The following is a 19,043-nucleotide window of genomic DNA, read 5'->3' as shown; positions in this document are numbered from 1 at the left end:
ACACATGTCTATGTTAGTTCAGTACCAGTTTAATTCTGACATCTGTTGTACCAAATGTTAACCAATGAAAATCATGGAAGAGTTTTAATTTATTGTAATATTGTAATTTATTAGGTGTCAAAATGAACCAAACCACACTCAAGACTATCTAATGTAGTGCATAAATGTTTACAAAGACATGGCAAATGGACTTCTTGCAAGTACATGCAGAGTAAGCAGGTGGACAGAAGAATCCTTCCAAACTTTTGCTGGACATATTTTAGTTCAAGATAACATTACACCCAACATGCACTAGTCATGACAAACAGAACTGGAGGAATGTTGGCAAGGTAGAGTGTTAAGGCCAATAGTGAATCTGGAGTCACTTGCACAGAATGTTCAAAAGGATCTGACCTCTAGAAATAATCCAAGTCATATTTTCTTACTAATTCTCATCTAGAGTCAGGTGCACAGGCACAGTCGCCTACAAACCAGCAGCTAAGTTCACAGGGCTGCAAGCTACTTGAAAGGCACAACATTACTCAATTTTCTTCCCTTTTGTTCTCCTTCGCAAGCCTTGCTCCCACACGTCCCTGGTGGGGCACAGCAGGAAACACAGATCTATTGCACTTCAGCTCAGGTGTTTATGCAGGCTATGTACTAGAGCAAGTAATGGCAAGTGTTAGGCGTAGTCCTACAATTTAAGCAGCAGTAAGTCTCAAGCCCCTTGACAGCATCTGAGGAGACATGGAGTTATGTATAGTCTTGATAGCTTATGAGGTGGTTTGCTATGTGCTTCACTCTTAGGCCTTATTCTTCCTTCCAAGCACGAGTAGTTTGGTGGCTGCACACGAGCACTCATTAATGCAGGATCGGGTTCTGCTCATCGTTTTTTATTTTGTGTGCCACACCTGTGCTGTACACAATCACACCCTTAATCTCCACCAATCGGAATTCATATTATCACCGTTTCAACAGGCAGCAAACACAGAACTGCAAATCATCTGCTAAAGAAAAATGGACTCCAAACCCAATATTCACACTCTCCTTATCCTTTTCCACCTGTCCTTATTTAAACAGAGAACAAACAACATTATAAGAGTTTTCAGAAAACAATGAGGGTCAGACTTCCTGTTAAAAACCATACTGCAGGGATGCACTGTAGAACTCCTTATATGAGCAGGTAGCATAAGGGTGGGAGGAAGAGACTTCCGTTCCATCGTTAATCTAATTCCACAATCCCACCAAACCCTTTCTGCAGAAGTTGTGCAGGTCTTGGGACCCATGTACGGGAAAGGCTGGAACGGTTGTTCTCCATAATATTGCATTCCCCTTCCCCTTCAAGAAAAAAAATGGGAGTAAACTCAAGTTGAACCTGTGGATCAGCTTTTCAGGATTTCCTTTCTGCAGCTAAGAACACCTTTCTTTTTTCTGGGCAAGTTTTGGGATGGTCAGGGACTCATACAGTCAGAGCGCCTCAGGGGAGCTGGGACCCTGTGTGAAGGCAAAGGACTTGCTGTGGATCTGTAGGTTTTTGCTGGTTTAAGAGAGTGAAATTCCAGGCTACCTACCATGAGGAGTGCAAACCCCCACACACTTCTAGGGATGATTTCCATTGACTGTACAATCTCATGAAGTTTCTCTGCCCCTATGTGGGAATAACCCAATCAGGGATATGTTCTGGCCCATAATTATTGAATCAAGATCTTCTCTCAAGCTCTTCCACCATTTCCCTCAAACACCTGCCTTCCTGATATAAACCATTTTTTAAACCATGACCAACATCTAATCTGGGAACTATTGCTCCTGTTAGTCTGATTTGCAATTAAAAGAATCAAGGACACAAACCTGAAGCCTCCGTTCTGTTACTGTGTGCCATAAACTAGTTTGTAAAGCAAATTTGGTTTGAAATGACTACTTGTCTGGACAGAAACATAACGAATAATCGTCATTAAAGGATAGCATTTGGGTTCCCCAGTAAGTGGCCAGTGATCTTCTAACAAAACCCCAAGATTTCCCAAAATTACTTCTGCAAGCAATAGTAAAAATTAAAAGAGGTGATCTCCCTAGAGCAAACCCACAGCCCTATTTTCGTAACGTGCTTTTGAAGCCTGATGCTTATCAAATGACGTATTTTCATTCTCTTGTGTTAACTTGTACAGATTGCTTGCTATTGATCTTCTGAGTCATGTTTCTGGCAGTAAATTAGTATCCTACTAGAAAATATAAGTGCTATAGGACAACTGATGTAATATATTAATAATTTAAGTTTGGATTTAACTCTTTCAACATATTAGCAAGAGATACTGTCTGTACAAAATAAGGATATCCCCTGAACATTGAAAACAAGAAACCAAAATATTTAGAGTAAAATTTAAAAGATCACATTTTAATGTGAAGGATTTGGATTATACTCATGTAATTTTTTTTTTTTTTTTTTTTTTTACGATTATGAGCTACATAATGAATTCCTCCTAAAATGTTTGTTGGTTTGTTTGTTTTGAGGGAAAATGGTTGTTTCAGTCTAATGGGTATCACTCAGAGAGCAGGATTACAGCTTAATCAGACTGCTGTATTCAGGCTGTTGGATTTCTAATTGCTTTCTTTTTATCTGGACTACACCCAGTAGAGCACCCACATAAACCATAGAGAAAACAGCCCTCACAAAAGTCTTACAATTCTTCATAGAATCACCTCTATCCTATCTGTGCTTACAGAAAGCCAGACCAAAAGAAAACATATTGTAGACTAAAAGCTAACTGAATACAGCAGGGGTGGCCAAACTAACTGACCCTCCGAATCTCACAGGACAATTTTCAGAAGTTTGAGAGCCAGGGCACGCCTGCCGGGGCTCAGGGCTTAAGCCCTGCACTCTGGCAGGCATCTCTCAGGGGCTGAAGCCCAGAGACACCCCTCCCACACTGGGCTGAAGCCAGAGGTGACACATGGGGGACATGTGGGGTCACGTCATTCCCTCCCACAGCCGATTTTTGCCAGGGTTTGCTGGCCCCACTCGGTCACCTGGTGCTGCCAGGCCCCCTCCCTGTGCGGCAGCTGCTGGAGCCAGCAAGCTGGGAGCTGCAGCCCTAGGGAGGGACAGCAGCAAACATCTAGGAGCTGTAGGGAGGGGCCGCTGAGGGTAAAAGGGAGGGTCTGCTTGGGGGCATGACTCAAGCTGTTGGGGGAGGGGGGGGGGGGGCTGAACCTTTAAATTGTGCCCCCACACCCCACTCTCAGCAGGCACCAGTGGTCTCTGGCAAAAGCCCCTAGCCCCATCACCCTACCACAGAGAAGAAGCCCCGAGTTCCTCCCCAGTGTGGCAGGTGGAGAATGGGGGCGGGGGGTTCCGCGAGCCACACTTTAACTGTAAAAGAGCCGCATCTGGCTCACAAGCCGCAGTTTGGCCACCCTTGGAATACAGGTTAGAGAAAATTACACACACTCTTATGATATATATCTGTACTCTGTGCATAGCATACATATACCAACTGTACATGCATCTGAGGCCAAATGCTGCCTCTACTCTTACACAACCCAGAACAGATGCTCACCAATATTACAGGGTTATGGGGTCCCTGTCACAGGAGGAACATTCCATCATCCCTACCACAAACTCATCCAGATAGTTTTGGTAGAAGCAGAAATAATCTGCAGAGGAGGGAAGCTGAGCGTAAGGGACATGGCCAGGTCAGGGATATACGTATGTACAAAAGCCAAATGGGAAGACTATGTTCCTTAGGTGAGGTAGGGCTTGAAGATTTTGGCACCAGCAAAGATCAGCATGAAAATCTCCTGCCCTTTGCTCCTCCTCCTGCTATGCATGTGCTTCTGTTGGCAACGATGAACAATGTGCTCCCAGAATTTGTCTCGTAGCCTCCAGTGTTAACCTGAGAACACCATCAAATCATCTAGCAGATGGAAGGATAGGAAAGACGCACACCTATATCTTCAGTGCATTAGAGAACTTAGCCACACAAGTTGCATTGATTTTAATGGAGTGCTATGGCTAAATTCCAAGTTAAGTCTTTTCCAATAATCATTTGATTATTGGATGAAGTTCTTTAGCCTGCGCTATGCAGGAGGCCAAACTATATAGTCATAATGGTCTCTTTTAGCCCTAAAATATATGAAAATTCAGATGGTATAGTTTAAAGACGAGGAGATCTCATTTCCCAGCATGTATTACATTACTTCTTTATTTTATTTTTAGTCCTCTATAAACATACAAAACCCTGAGGAATACACGGTATTCAGAAGTGCAGAAAATGTGCTCTCACTTGCCTCAGATGCAAACAGCTACATACTGTCCAAGTGACACATAGTTTTGACCAAGGAGATAGCAGTATCAGTGTTTCCATAATTCTTTATGAAGAATTACAGGATTTAAAATGTCTCTTTCCAGCATTACCTAATGCATGGGCCTCTCGATGATTAATTAAAACTATATACATATAGAAAAAACAAACATCAGCACTGCAATACTATGTACCAATGTACAGTATCCTTGGCAAAAAGAAATGGCCTGCTGTTCTCAACCAAAAGTCAATTTCCATACGTTAATTGTGAATTGTAACCAGACAAGATCTCTTTTCTAAAAAAGTTTCCAGCAACTGGCAAACTGTGTCCAATACACAGGAAATCGTATTTATAGTTTATACTCTCCACAATGTATCAATTCTCCTCTCATTAGGAAAACCAGTGGCAACTTCTAAATGAATGGTCTTGTCTCTAGAATTCTATCATCACAACATACAATAGCTAATTCTAGAGTCAATAACTGGGGGGATTGAAGGGGGAGGAGAAATATAGCAGAGAGGTCCCTTCCATTGCTGAAGTATCCATAAAATAATGGCCTATCAGAGTTCTCTACTCAAAAGAGCAAGAGTTTGAAATCCTGCTTTTGCAACCCTTTGTCTCATCATTAAAACCACGATTCAGTGAGGTACTGAAGCATGTGATTAACTTTAAGCAAAAGAGTAATCCTATACTACCCATGTGCTTAATATCTCATTTAATTAGGGCCTAAACAAGTTACAGCCTCATCTGTACCTGCTAATTATAAACTCCTCTAATATGCTACTTTTTTAACACAGAAAATGGGGATGAAAACCAACAAAAGCATTGCTATGAAACTTCAAATGCTCTTATAACAAGCATTTAAGAACATGTATAATTACTTGGTAATCATCTTGTCCTCATGTTTTTTGCTATGATTCAGAGAACCATGTGCCGTTACTAAGGCAAGCCCCACTTTGAAAAGCAGAAAGGTAAAATGTCAAAGCTTTTAATAGAGATAGGTTAATACTTTACCAAACGAGAAATTCCACCAAGGGCAAAAGCACTGCAAGAAGTGTTCTTACCTACAATTAAGAAAAGTAAAAATCATTACTCTGTATATCACAGTTTAAAAACACCAGTAATTCCAAAATAATGAATTGTGGATATCATGACAACCATGGAACAACCCAAAGAAAACAAGAAGCTAACAGCAGAACAGGAAATTGCCATTTTTTTGACACAGTAATTAACATTAACAGGGAGACTGCTAATATATACAAACAATCAATAAAGGAAATTTTGTATTAGTACAATGAAACCCAAGGGACCAGTCTGAAAAAAAAAAGGTTACTTAATAGAGGTGGGTTTTCAACTAAAATTCAGACAAAACAACTGAGAACCACATGTGGAGACTTCGAGGTGGTCACTTAAGAGAGAAGCTTGCCTGCTGGAGATGAAGGTCCTTCATTCAGATTTTACGGTGTTTAAAAAATTAGCAATACTATATATTTATTTGAATTCAGACAGGTGTGCATGGGCTCTTATATGCAATCATGAGGCATATGTCTCACAGTGTCTTTGCTTGTCCTAGCCACGCTGAATTTTGAAGTTTGAGTCCAAATAATTGTCAACTTTTGTAAACAACGCTGATCAAAGTAATTTGTTTTGTAGCTAATTACATTTTCACTGCACCACTCCCTTCTTTTCCAGTGGCAAAGTGAGAAAATGGGCTGTGGACCAAAACACACACATAAACCTGTAGTTTTCATTTTTTGTTGAAAAAAAATCAGACAATTTTTAAAACATTGATTTTTTTTCACAAAAGTGTTAGTTTTCCAAAAATGTTTCTTAAAGTTTCAAAATGAAAAATGTCAACCAGCTCTACTTATTACAGGTTAAGAAAAATCAGTTTTTCCTCTTTAAAAATAATTTTTAAAATTGTGTTTATTAATCTTGGCTTCTTTTTGCTTTTGAAAACTCTTTGCAGTTCCTAAATACTCATAGCGAGCATTAGTTATTCTGCAACCAGTGGTCTTTAGTGAAAGGAAAGTATGTTTTATGAACAGGGTCATATGAAACCTGTGACTAAATGCACAGTAAAATCCGAACAGGATTGTTCCTATACTTGATTTGAAATTAAAGTCTCCATAAGCAAGGACGTTTTGGAGGCTTTGTTTATTTGTTCCTCCTTGATATAGTAGGTGTGAGGCAAGTCTCCAAAACGGGCCATATTTTTGGAATTTAATGTACCCATACTTCACACACCCACATCATACATTATTTGAAAGCTTATTTTTATGTCCATTTAGATGAGGTATGATGAAGAGCTATCATGTGGTGCCATAAGCCTGTAAGAGAGGTACAACAATGGTACCCAAAATGAGAAAATGTCCTTTTTTAGATAGTTCCAGAAACACTGCAACATGACCGACTACAGTTTTTACTATTTAAGTTAATTTCAATACCTTAATGTGATGTTTATTGGTCAAAGCTACCAAAAGACAATGTATTAAAAGATTTTTACTGGTTTTGCATGAGCAAGTTTTTTTTTCTCCCAGAAATGATGATGCTGTTTAACATGTGGCGAAAATGGTAAATATCAACATTTTGCAATATACTAACACGAAGAGTTTTCACATCGCATATTCTTAATTCTTAAAGTATCTCACAAGTTTTCTATATTTTCATCTAAAATTTGATAACCAGATCAGTCTCACACCGAAGGCTGTGCACCAGTAGCAGTAGATTGCATGCCCTCAGTTTGTACTGCAGAGTGGGTAAATATAAATGTATGTGAATTCCTAATGTAATGCTGCTCTATTTGTAAGCTTTTGTACATACAATGTAGCATCTAGTATGCCTGGTAAAGGTTCCAGTTTGTAATTGCCTACACATGCAGCACTATCCTTTGAAATATTCTTGAAACTAGCTTTTTAATTCAGTGATAGTTATACACAGATCAGTATCAGTGTTAGAGATGACAGTGCACAGTTGCATATTATGAATATGAAAAAGTTATGAGAGAACAAAGTAGCCTAACAAGTAGTTGTGAGGACAAAGTCCACAAACAAGCCCTTGTCTCTGCACTGAAGATGGATGAAAAGCATGTTACAGTACTTACCAACCATATCGTCAACAATATGACAAACCCGTTTGACCTTGAATCACTTCCAGAGGTAATTAACAACATGTCTACTGGACTGCAAGTAACATCATATATACAAGGGTCTCTACGGAAAATAGCAGATGTTGGTGAAGAACAAATGGAGAGATTTGTGAGAGGTGTATTTGATCCTGAGGGGACACTACAGCTTCTTCAGCCCAGTCTCAAATTCTGGCATTCAAACATTTGCTGACATGGCCAAGATAATCAAATTTAAGCCTAGCAACGGAGAGACAATCACAGCAGCTATCAGTCCAGAAATTGTTTTCCGCTGAGCCCTGTCCTTACCAAGATGCAAAGATGACATTTCAATTGCAACTGTTCTTAATCATCCAATACAACCTGAATCTATGTCCCTCTTCCATGCTGATGGCACAACGAAACAAACAGACAAAGTTGAATTAAGGAATCAGCTGGAAGCTCAAACTGAAAGAAACCATGAGCTAAGAGCATACAACAAAGAAACCACAGTGTACATCAGACGTCAGGACTGTCATACAAATTATGGCTGGAGACAAATTCCACACATTTGATTAATTGGTCGCTGAGTACTTGAGGCATGTTCTAAAAGGATATGACAAAGCTAATTCTGTAATCAAAGTCTTTGACAGATATGACAACAGTAACTCTGTGAAAATTGCAGAAAGACCACGCCAGACAGGATTTAAGATTGTATGAAAGAAAAACCAGGTGATTGGTGGATGCCCCTGTGCCTCCATGGAAAAAGTTTCTGAACATAGCATCTAATAGGAAGTCACTTGTAAAATTCCTCTTTGAATATATGGTTCAAAACACACTTTAGAGTGCAGGAGCATACCCAACACAAACTCTCCTCCTTACTGGAGGGTTTTCCAATGGTGAAGTAGCAAAGATGTGTCATTAGATGTGTTGAAAAAGCCCAAGCTTTGCACAGAACTCAAGAAGAAGTGGACACAAGGATGACTTTTGGATCTCCTGGTGTCAAAGGATGCATAGTAATTAGATCACTTCATACAGGTGTTTTGGTCTTTGCTGTTCACTCCTTTCCCAAAATGGAGCACATAGATAACATATGGATTGGAGCAGGTACCCTTACCAGCACAACTGACAAGCTTTGTTGTGACATTGTGGGGATCACCCAGACCAATAAGGGGTGTTGTCCGCACCTGCCTTTTTACTTAGAGTGCCTTAATGCTATGCTGCTACAAACCCAAGCCACCACAGAAGTCTCACCCTGGCTTCCACCATCCTAGTTACTCTTTGCAGGGTGACCCCAACAGCCCTTCCAATTCTGAGTCTCCCCAAATCCATTTACCCCCAGTTCTTAATTACCAGACACTCAGACATTTTTCCATCTGGTTCATCACCCCCAAAAGACTGAAACCTGCCCCGAATTATCAATTCACTTTGACACACACACTCTACACAAAAGTGACCTGCTTCAGATAAAAATAAACAAATGCTTTATTTGATAGAAAAATCACAGATTCAAAGATGAAATAGTCAGGGAAAAGCAAGTTACAAAAAAAAATAAACAAAGACAGAACCTCACGTTTTACACTTCTGTATTAACTAGATTCCCTTTGCTAATATGTTATCTATTTTATCTGAACAGTTTCCCAGTGTACCTCCACCAGAAAGGGGATCGAGCATTTCACAGACAGCACCTCACCTTGATGCTGGCCCTCAGTTTCTGGGTGTCCTTCATTTCAAACTCCTTCTGGTATGGGAAATTCCCTCCCCTCTTAGGGGAGGTCTACACTACAAATTAACATTGGCGCAGCTGCACTGCTATAGCACATCTGGTGAAGATGCTCAGTCTAAGCCAACGAAAAAGAGCTCTCTGGTCGGCTTAATAATTCCACCTTCACGAGAGGCAGCAGCTATGTCCGCACTACCAGCGTACGCTCTGTAGTGCGGCCATAGCCTAAGGCCATGTCTGCAGAAGCAAACTTATAGGGTACAACTGTACTGATGCAGCTGCGCTCCGTAAGATTGTTCGTATAGCTCTATGCCGACGGGAGAAAGCTCTCCTGTCGACATAATAAAACCACCTCCATGAGCAGCAGTAGCGACGTCAGTGGGAGAAGCTCTCTCACTGTCATAGCATTGTGCACGAGTGCTTATGCCAGCAAAACATGTCACTTGGGGTGTTTTTTTCACACCCCTGAGCAACATAAATTTTCCCAGCATAAGTTGTAGTGCAGACGTGGCCCAAGACTGGGGTTTTCTTTTCCGTTTCGTATTGTTCCAGCCAGCTGATTCAATTGCTTATTCTCTGGGGTTCAGGTTAGTTGTTCTTCAGTTGGTGTGTCCAGATGTTGATTGTGACAGTCACTTCAGACCTGTGCATGCGATCTGTGATGCACTCACTCCTGACTTCTACAACATATTTCTTCCTTTACACACAGTAACAGGATATGACTCTGTGTCATCCCTATTTGGTATTGGGTTGGAAAAAAAACTGTTGCCAAATTGGGAAAGAGTGAAAGACAAGCTGCAATTTCTGCAATAAGGAAGTTGGTAGCAGTGCTGTATGAGAGCAATAAGAAGAAAAAGGACACTTTAATTGCTTGCGCCTCAATCTAGCCATCAAAAAGGACATATAACTGGCCCAACTCCAACTTGTGAGGACAGGTTTGAAGAACATGTCAAAAGAGCATCTTGGCAAATGAGATTTGGATTCCTTCGCAAATAGGCAAACCAGATGTTGATCACCACAGCAACACAGATGGAAAAATGTGGATGATGAACTACTGCCTGGGTTCTTCAAGAGCCCAAAGGCATCCGAGCTTCTACTTTGAGTCAAGACTCTAAAAGTACAGTTCAGAAGGGAGCAATCTGACCCAAGACAACTCTCCTCAGTAAAATACTAAGCTTTGAATGTTGGATCCTGATTCTAGGTTATAGCACTGCTTCTCTTTGTATCTTTTAGCTACATTACATCTGTGTTTACATATGTGGCACTTCCACTGACTGGCATGCATATGACTGCCATCACCATCTGCTTCCCGGTTTTGGTTGCTCTGTTTCTATCTGCTTGAGATTGTCCTTTCTTTTGAGTTTCCCCGGGTCATTTTGATGTGTGACAGCTGTTGTGTACTTCTGTAGGTTTCATTTTTGTTTTTGTTTGGTTTTTTTGATCATATGATTAATTTACAGACTGAGCATGCAAACTCTAGGCTAGCAATTGGAAGAGCAGGAGCCAGAGGCTTCACGGATTCTTTACAGAATGTAAAGTAGCACCATCTAATGTCAAGCTACTTAAGTCATTTGCGTGCTTCCTTTGGTCTTATTACTACATCATTGTGATTTATACATTGCAAATGGCAATAGAAATACAATAATACTTGCTCTTATTAATAAAAGATGGATTTTTTTCTGCTTTTTTTTTGAAGCAACATCACAGGGTTTCTTTTAGAGACAAAGAGAGGGATACTGTACCGTTGTTGGCCACTGTTGCATTTTAAACACTTGCCAAACAGAACACAAGAGAATCTGTAAAATGAAAAGCTCTGGGGAAAATGGAACACTAAAAGATGGTGCAACCTTCACTGGAAAAAACTGTCTAACTACATATGTTAACAAACCTAGTGATTAAGGTAAAAATAGTGATGGTGAACAGCACTAACTATAGACAAACTACATGTGAAGGCAAGATACTATAAAAACATTGAGCAAAGCAAGTTATTTTTGTTCTGAGTGAGGCATGTCATGTGTAAACAGTACATAAATCCCTTGCAGAAACCAAGAATTAGGTAATCAAATAATTGCAGACAATGCACTATAGTTCTGGCCATGAAAGTAACTTGGTTATTTTGGCTTGTTACACTTGTTATTAGGTTACCTGAGCTAGGACAGTCTTTAGTAAATCTGTTTTCTGCTTTGGGCCCTTCCTTACTCAGAACTCCCAACTCAGGACGAGTTTTGACTGCGTAAGGAACGCTGAATGGGGCTATTTTCATATGGTTTGCTACTTAATTTAAGTAGCTAAGTGAAATTTCAGTTCAACATTAACTGGACTGCTGATGAAGTCCTTCCTCAAGATTTCAGGTGAAGGGTTTTTAATAGTAGAGTGAAAATATCTAAATTTTATTTTTGATTTTTACTTAATTAAAGAGAGTTTGTGCTATACATTTGGTTTTGGTGAACAAAAACAAAATCTTAGAATTTTCTGAACAGGTTTAAAACATGTCAATGAAAAGCTACTTATACATTTCTTAAACTTTTGCAACCCACATATTGTTAGCATAAGAACAAGAAAGTGAAACACACCAGGCCTGTTTCAAGGCTCAAGCTGTAAGTTATTTAAAAAACTCACATACAATTAAGTGGTGAAGAGTAAGGTAGATTTTCAAATTCTTTCAACATTCATGGTTTTATCTGTAAATCAGTGAAACGAACGCAGATTTCATAAGGTTTTTTTTAATAGGAAAAAAATGCAAACAATGTTAAGGTTGCACGTGCAATTTTAACACTGTCCCTTTGTGTATATGCATTATGATAATCTTTAATTTCATGATCACATATTTCACAAATAATACAGCAGAATTTGTTCCATGACTTTAGAATATCTTGAATTTAAAACTCATACTCTTACAGATTCACATTATTTTCATTAAAATGAATTGTCCAGTATAACTTTACCTTAAATGTGTAACTAGATAAATTCTCGTCTCATTAAAATATGCATTTCAATAATGCAATCAGAAACTATGTATTATACCATTTATTTTCAACCATCAGTACAATTTGTGTCAGGTACAATTCAGGGAATTACAGAGTTTACTACAAAGCACAGTTTCCCTTACCCATACTTCTCAAGTGAACATCGTTCAGAGGGATGTCATTCATTTCGGTCCCAACATTATCTATGCGCCAAACAAACTTTGTGTTCCCTCTCTTTTATTGTTAAAAATATCACAAATTAAGAATTATGAAACTGAAGTTATAGAAAGAATTTTTCACTAAAAGAATGAATCCCAGGGCATTTTAAATTTCCACACGTCCTTTTTTTATGTCCACCAATTTATATCTTTTTCCACACATTGTGTCCCACATTAGGGCTTCGACATGTTGAACAGCAGGAGCTGGCTGAAAAATGACAGCAAATTTTCACTATTAGCCTCTATTGCTATACTTAATTTGCATTATGTTGTGTAAAAATGCTTACTGTTTATATAGTTTATACACACAGTAGTAGAGACAGTGCTACTATGTGCTAAATTCGGGTGTATGAGTGTGCCAAAGACTTCATGATAGCCTGACACAGGAAATGTGCTAAGCTTGCAAAAGTTTGAGAACCTTCTGCACAGTGTTCATTGTCCTCATGCCACAATGATCTCTTTAAACGGGACTTAAGACCACTTGGCATCTCTTAGAATTATGCCCTAGTTCTAACAAACCTGGTGGCTAACTCCACAGTACACACTTCAAAGAGCCTGTAAGAAATCTGTCTTAAAGAAAAATAAAACAATAATAGAAAAAGGACCTTGCTGTAACCCTGTTAAGGAATCGACTGTTATAATGAGCCTCCCTGAAAGAGTTGTAGCTGCAGGCCGGGCCTCAGCTGAGATACCTCTAAAACAACAGCACGGTTCAAACACCAGTGGCTTTGGTACAAACTTGCCTATATTTTTACAGCATATGTGCACACACACCCAAATCAGGATAGCTAGTGAACGCCAATATCTGAGGACTTATGGTCCTACAGCAAAGCTCATTACTGCTGTTAAGCTATCGTCATTAAATCTTCAGGCAGTTAAAAAAAGCTAAAGTTGATAGAATCAGAATTCATCTAAGGACAGCAATATCCCCATCGAGTTTCCACAGTTGCTTGAATCACAAATATCAAATGGGTCTTTCTGCTTAAAAGCGAGGTCACTTATCTGTAAAAATTATATTTAATGTTTCATAAATATAGGGCTTAAAACAAAAGTGCTTCTAATCAGATCTGGCATGAAAAGAAGAAATGCATAAAGTGAGGTAAGTGTGATCTTACCCAGCTGAAGAACAGGAGATGGCAAGGCGTCAGCACATGACTCACACAGACACTAAACAGTAGAGAGCTAGAGATAATTCTCAGGTAAACTTTGCATGAGCCACTACGTCATTCCTCTCTAACCTTCCTGCATTAATCATGTCACGAGTAACCTTATGCAACCCAAGAAGAATGTCTGATTTACAGGGAGAAAGGCAATGCTAACAGAACAAACACTTTGGCGTGACAAGAAACTCAAGACCAACCTGAATTTCATTTCAGCTCCTTAACACACCCCAGAAGAAAATAAACCTTTTCCATTCCACAGGAAAATTGCTAGTTCAGGGATTACTGATTAATCAATTACTGAGAATACAATAAATAATAAAGATGTGCACACGGGGTTGAGTAAAAAGTAAGAGCCTGCCTGAACCGGTAACTCAAAAACTCAAACCAAAACTTTGTTTTGAAGCTTATTAAGAAAGAAGACAGAGTGTCTTTCATGGCAGGCAGGGCACTGGGCAGCTGGAAGAACATACAAATGAGCCAAACAAAATAATCCCTCTGCTGAACACTACTCAGAAAGAGAAAACTTCTGGGATCTCACACAGAGGACATACAAAAGTGTGGTCCAGGGTAAACAGGGATGTCAGAGCCCTGTTCATTCCCTAAGTGAGGTCTCTGATTGTGCAAATGGACCTTGAGAGCTCATCGACTCCAGCCCTCAGCACTGAGGCAGGACCAGGTAAACCCAGACCACTCCTAACAGGTGTTTGCCCAACTAGTTCTTACAAATCTCCAATGACTGGGATTCCATAACCTCTCTTGGAAGTCTATTCCAGTGCTTAATTACCCTTATACATACAAAGTTTTTCCTAACACCTAACCTAAATCTCCCTTACTGCAATTAAATCCATTAATTCTTGTCCTGCCTTCAGTGGACATGGAGAACAACAGATCCCTGTCTTCTTTATAACAGCCCTTATTTGAAAACTATTACCAGGTCCCCCCGGCAGTCTTCTTTTCTCAAGATTAAATGCACCCAATTTTTTTTAACCTTTCCTCATATGTCAGGTTTTCTAAACCTTTTATCTTTTTTGTTGCTCTCCTCCGGACTTTCTCCAAATTGTCCACATCTTTCCTAAACTGTAGCATCCAGAACTGGACACAGTAGTCCAACTGAGGCCTCACTAGTGCCGAACAGAGAGGGACAATTACCTTCAGTGTGTTACATGTGGCACTTCTTTTAATACACCAAAGAATAACAATAGCTTTTTTCACAACTGCATCACATTGCTGACTCTCACTTAAATTTGTGATCCACTATGACCAGCAGTCAGCAGTACTACCACCTAGCCAGTTAGTCCCCATTTTGTAGCTGTGCCTTTGATTTTTTCTGCCTAAGTGTAGTACTTTGCTCTTGTCTTTTCTGAATTTCTTGCTGATTTCAGACCAATTCTCCAATTTGTCAAGGGTCATTTTGAATTCTAATCCTGTCCTCCAAAATGCTTGCAACCCTTCCCCGCTTGGTGTCATCCATACATTTTATAAGCATATTCTCTACTCTATTATCCAAGTCATTAATGAAAACATTGACTAGTAGCAGACCAAGGACAGACCCCTAGATACATCTTGTCAGCGTGACAGCAAACCACTGATAATTATTCTTTGAGTAGTCTTTCAATAAGTTGCACATCCACCTTATAGTAATTTTATGTACACCACATTTCCCTAGTTTGTTAATGAGAATGTGAAGTGGGACTGTCAAATCCTTACAGAAATCAAGATTTATCATATCTACTGCTTCCCGCCATCCACTAGGCCAGTAATCTTGTCAACAAAGGAAATTAGTTTGGTTTGGCATGATTTGTTCTTGACAAATCCATGCTGGCTATTCCTTAGAACCGTATTATCCTCTAACAAACAGATTGTTGAATAATTTGTTCCAGTATCTTTCCTGGTACGCTGGTAGGCTGATGGTCTATGATTCCCCTGGTCCTTGTTGTTTCCCTTTTAAAAGACGGACACTATGCTTCCCTTTTCCAGTCCTCTGGGACCAAACCCATCCTCCGAGTTCTCCAACATCATTGCTAACAATTCCAAGATTGCTTCAGCTAGACCCTTAAATACCTGATATGATTTAACATAAAATTGCAGTATGTACATAAGATTATATAGGACACATCACTTAGTGTCCAAGACAGATATTTTAATTAATTCATTAAGGGAACAATTAGGAAAACAAGTTTAAATGTAAAGTGTGTTTAGAATATTTCTTTTTTAAAGATTGCAATAAAACTTGGTTTAGTAAACAAGTTTTGTGGGATATACAAAGATTGTTTAAATTAGAATGCATGGCTACTGTACCCTTTCATAGAAGGATGGAATGGTTATTTGAAAGAATTGCCAATAATTTTCATGCATCCTACGAGCAATTAAAGGTTTACTTTAAAGAAGAGGAAAATTATCCGTCAACTATTGCACTTCAATTACATTTCAATAAAACTTTCATAGCAAGGTAGGAGTATGGTTTATTAGATGCACTGCAAAACATGCATTGACTTCAACACGAGCAGGTTCATACTTGCAGTATTTATTGGAGTGCCCACTGTACAATAGCTTACTGGAGTCTCTATATGTGTATGTAAATATCCCTGTAGCATTATTCAACATCCCAGTGCCTGTACCCTTCATTCAGGTTCTTGCAACTTTAGAAAGTGTAATGAATAAGCAAATTGTGATGCTAAACACACTGCATGTTTCTCTCTTAGATCTAGTTTCCTGGAACTCTCCCTCTCTCATTTTGTCATCTTAGGGACCAGCCCTGTGAACTGCTGACCAGTCCCAACTTCATGACTTCAAATCATAGGATTGTGGCTTAATTTTCCATCTCAAAACCATGTTATCTCCCCTCCAAACACTCCCTACTCTAGTGCGTCAATCCCCTCATCTTTCCCACTTCCACAGCCCACTGTCACATCTGCATTGTCAGGTACTAGCTGTCGGCTTTACTGTGCCTGTTGATTATTTGTATTCATTTTGTTGCTGCTCCTGTTTCCTTTCCTTAAATACTCAATACTTAAATATTTACTCAGCATTTAAGTATTATAAAAAATAAATACAATGTTTGTAACTTAAATGTAATGCAATATATATCTCTTCTTCTTCCTTGCCACTTCCCTATTCAGGGTCAGCAACTTTTGCAGCATTCTTCCAAAACTTACAACCATCCAGGCTATCATGCAGATTGGTCTATTTGAGGTCCACTGATATCTGGTCCTTAGACTTGGTTGTCTTCCGGCCACAATCATTGCAAGAGCCATCCTACCAATATAGCTCTCTAGTCTCTGCTGGATACACCCACACCAACATGACCTAGCTTCCTTCAACCTGCCTTCAACTGGAGCATATGGCATTAGGCCCCTTCCAACTTGTTTCATTTCCTATCACAGAGAGTCTAAACATCTGACCAGCTCAACATCTTCAATTCTGTGGCAGCAAGCATACTGATTTCCTTTCTTGTGACTGGCCAAGTCAAATGATAAGTTTTATACTTTCTACACTAAGGGCATTTTTGTCACAGAGAACTGCGAGCTGCCATTCACATCACGCAGCTTAGTCTGATCTGGGTATCACTCAGGAGAGCACCATCATCAGCAACCATTTATCCTAAGTATTGAAATTCTTTCACTCTTCTAAGCTATCTGACGGATATCCTTTACGGCGAGTCCTCCTCCATCAGCTATCATAACCTTGGTCTTACCAGTATTCATGCTTGCATAACGTAACATTATCTATCAAATAGGTGATATATGTAGTGTTGTTGTAGCTGTGTTGGTCCCAGGATATTAGAGACACAAGGTGGGTAAGGTAATGTCTTTTATTGGACCAACTTCTGTTGGTAAGCAAGACAAGCTCTCAAGCTGCACAGAGCTCTTCTACAGGTCTGGGAAAGGTAGTCAGAAGGTATGTCAAAACTGCAATTAAAACCCTGTGGCTGGCTGGGGCCAGCTGACGCGGGTCTCAGGCTAAAAGGCTGTTTAATTGCAGTGTTGACGTTCGAGTTGGGGCTACAGCCTGGGCTCTGGGAGCCTGTGAGGTGGGAGGGTTCCAGAGCTCTGGCCACAGCCCGAGCCCAAACATCTACACCACAATTAAACAGCCCTTGGCCCAAGCCCTGTAAGCCCAACTCAGCTGATTGCAGTGACCTACCCAGAGTGTCACAGCTATATACAAGATTGAACAGCTAGTTTAACATAAACAGTTAGCACATATTCTAAGGGACCATTCAAGGTGAAGTGGCCCATTAACAGCCCTGCAGTTACTGGACAAAAAGGGGAGTTAATGGATTAAAGTGGGAGTTCTGTTGGAGGAGAAGGTATTTGTGTTTGGTTTTGTATTGGTAGCATTTGTATGTGGAGAGGCGTCTAGGGGCTTTGTGCTGGGAGAGAAGCTGAGCCCTGATTAGGGGGCAGGGCTTCTCTGACTAGGGGTCCTATAAAGGTAGCCAGCCAGTCAGGCAGCGGCACAGGAGCCAGCAAACAGAGCTGTAAACAGGGGAGTTTGTCTTCTGGTGCTTGTTTTTTGCTGTGGGGGGTGGTGTTTTGGTGTGGTTTGTGTTTCCCAGATTAACAGGATTTAGGTGGGAAGGCTATGACAGATACAGAGGCAGTAGTGGGAGTGACCCATGTAGCGGAAGACACAATGAAGATGACTGGATGTGGAAGCTGCGGTACGTACATGACCCTGGAGGGGGCACCTGGTAAGAGTTTTGTCTGTATGAAGTGCCGTCTGATAGAGCTGATGGAGGAAAAGATCCGAGGTTTGGAGATGCAGGTGGAAAGTCTGGTAGAGTTTAGGAAGGGGTTTGAGCAGATTATGGAGCAAAGACATGAGGTATCTGAAGGGAAAAGCTCAGACTTGCAGATGGAAGCAGGACTGAGGAATTCTGAGGGGAGACTGCTGGGTGAGGAAAGTGGTCAGTGGAAGCATGTGACTAAAAGAACCAGGCAGAGGAAAAGATGGGCTAGTGAAGGAGAAATAGAGCTTAAGAATAGGTATGCAGAGTTGGAAAATGAAGAAGAGGCTCAGCAGGTAGTCACTGAAGGTGGAAGGGCAAGGAAGAAGAGAAGAGCGGCTAGTCCTATAGGAAAAGGGGAAGAGTTAATGGAGATTACACCAAATATGAGCCCCAGGAGGACACAGGATGGGTTAAAGAGGATTACAAGGGAGAATAGGAATGGAAAGAACTTGCAGCCAGAGGGAACAGGGGATAGACTAGAGAATAGCACCGTCACTAGGAAAAGACAGGTCTATGTGATTAGGGACTCTTTACTGAGAAGAATAGATAGGCCTGTAACCAGAGCTGATCCGGAGAATAGGAGGGTGTGCTGTCTTCCAGGTGCTAAGATACGGGATGTAGAGCTGAGGTTGAAAAGGATTCTAGAGGGAACAGGAAAGAATCCCCTAATTATCCTTCATGTGGGAACAAATGATACGGCTAGATTCTCGCTGGAAAGTATTAAGGGAGACTATGCTAGGCTGGGGAAGACGCTTAAGGAAATTGAGGCTCAGGTGATCTTTAGTGGGATTCTGCCTGTTCCTAGAGAAGGGCAACAAAGGTGTGACAAGATTATGACTATCAACAGATGGCTTAGGCAGTGG

General features: G+C 40.3%; 2 protein-coding genes across 4 annotated transcripts in view; one reads left to right on the top strand and one right to left on the bottom strand.

The window, feature by feature from the left end:
* Positions 1-19,043, bottom strand: part of CMSS1 (cms1 ribosomal small subunit homolog) — a 361,068-nt gene that overhangs the window by 164,536 nt on the left and 177,489 nt on the right. The window contains exon 2 of one of the 2 annotated variants that reach the window (XM_043538602.1): positions 5,290-5,339. The exons of the other annotated variant lie outside the window; for it this stretch is intronic. The gene's annotated coding sequence lies outside the window, so the exon portion shown is untranslated. The remainder of the gene's footprint in view (positions 1-5,289; positions 5,340-19,043) is intronic. 2 annotated transcript variants of the gene reach the window in all.
* Positions 1-19,043, top strand: part of FILIP1L (filamin A interacting protein 1 like) — a 284,630-nt gene that overhangs the window by 103,943 nt on the left and 161,644 nt on the right. The gene's annotated exons all lie outside the window — the stretch shown is intronic.

The sequence above is a fragment of the Chelonia mydas genome, chromosome 1 (genome assembly GCF_015237465.2).
Source record: "Chelonia mydas isolate rCheMyd1 chromosome 1, rCheMyd1.pri.v2, whole genome shotgun sequence".
NCBI lineage: Eukaryota > Metazoa > Chordata > Testudines > Cheloniidae > Chelonia > Chelonia mydas.
The sequence above is the reverse complement of the archived record's forward strand: the minus strand, read 5'-3'. Positions and strand labels throughout refer to the sequence as shown.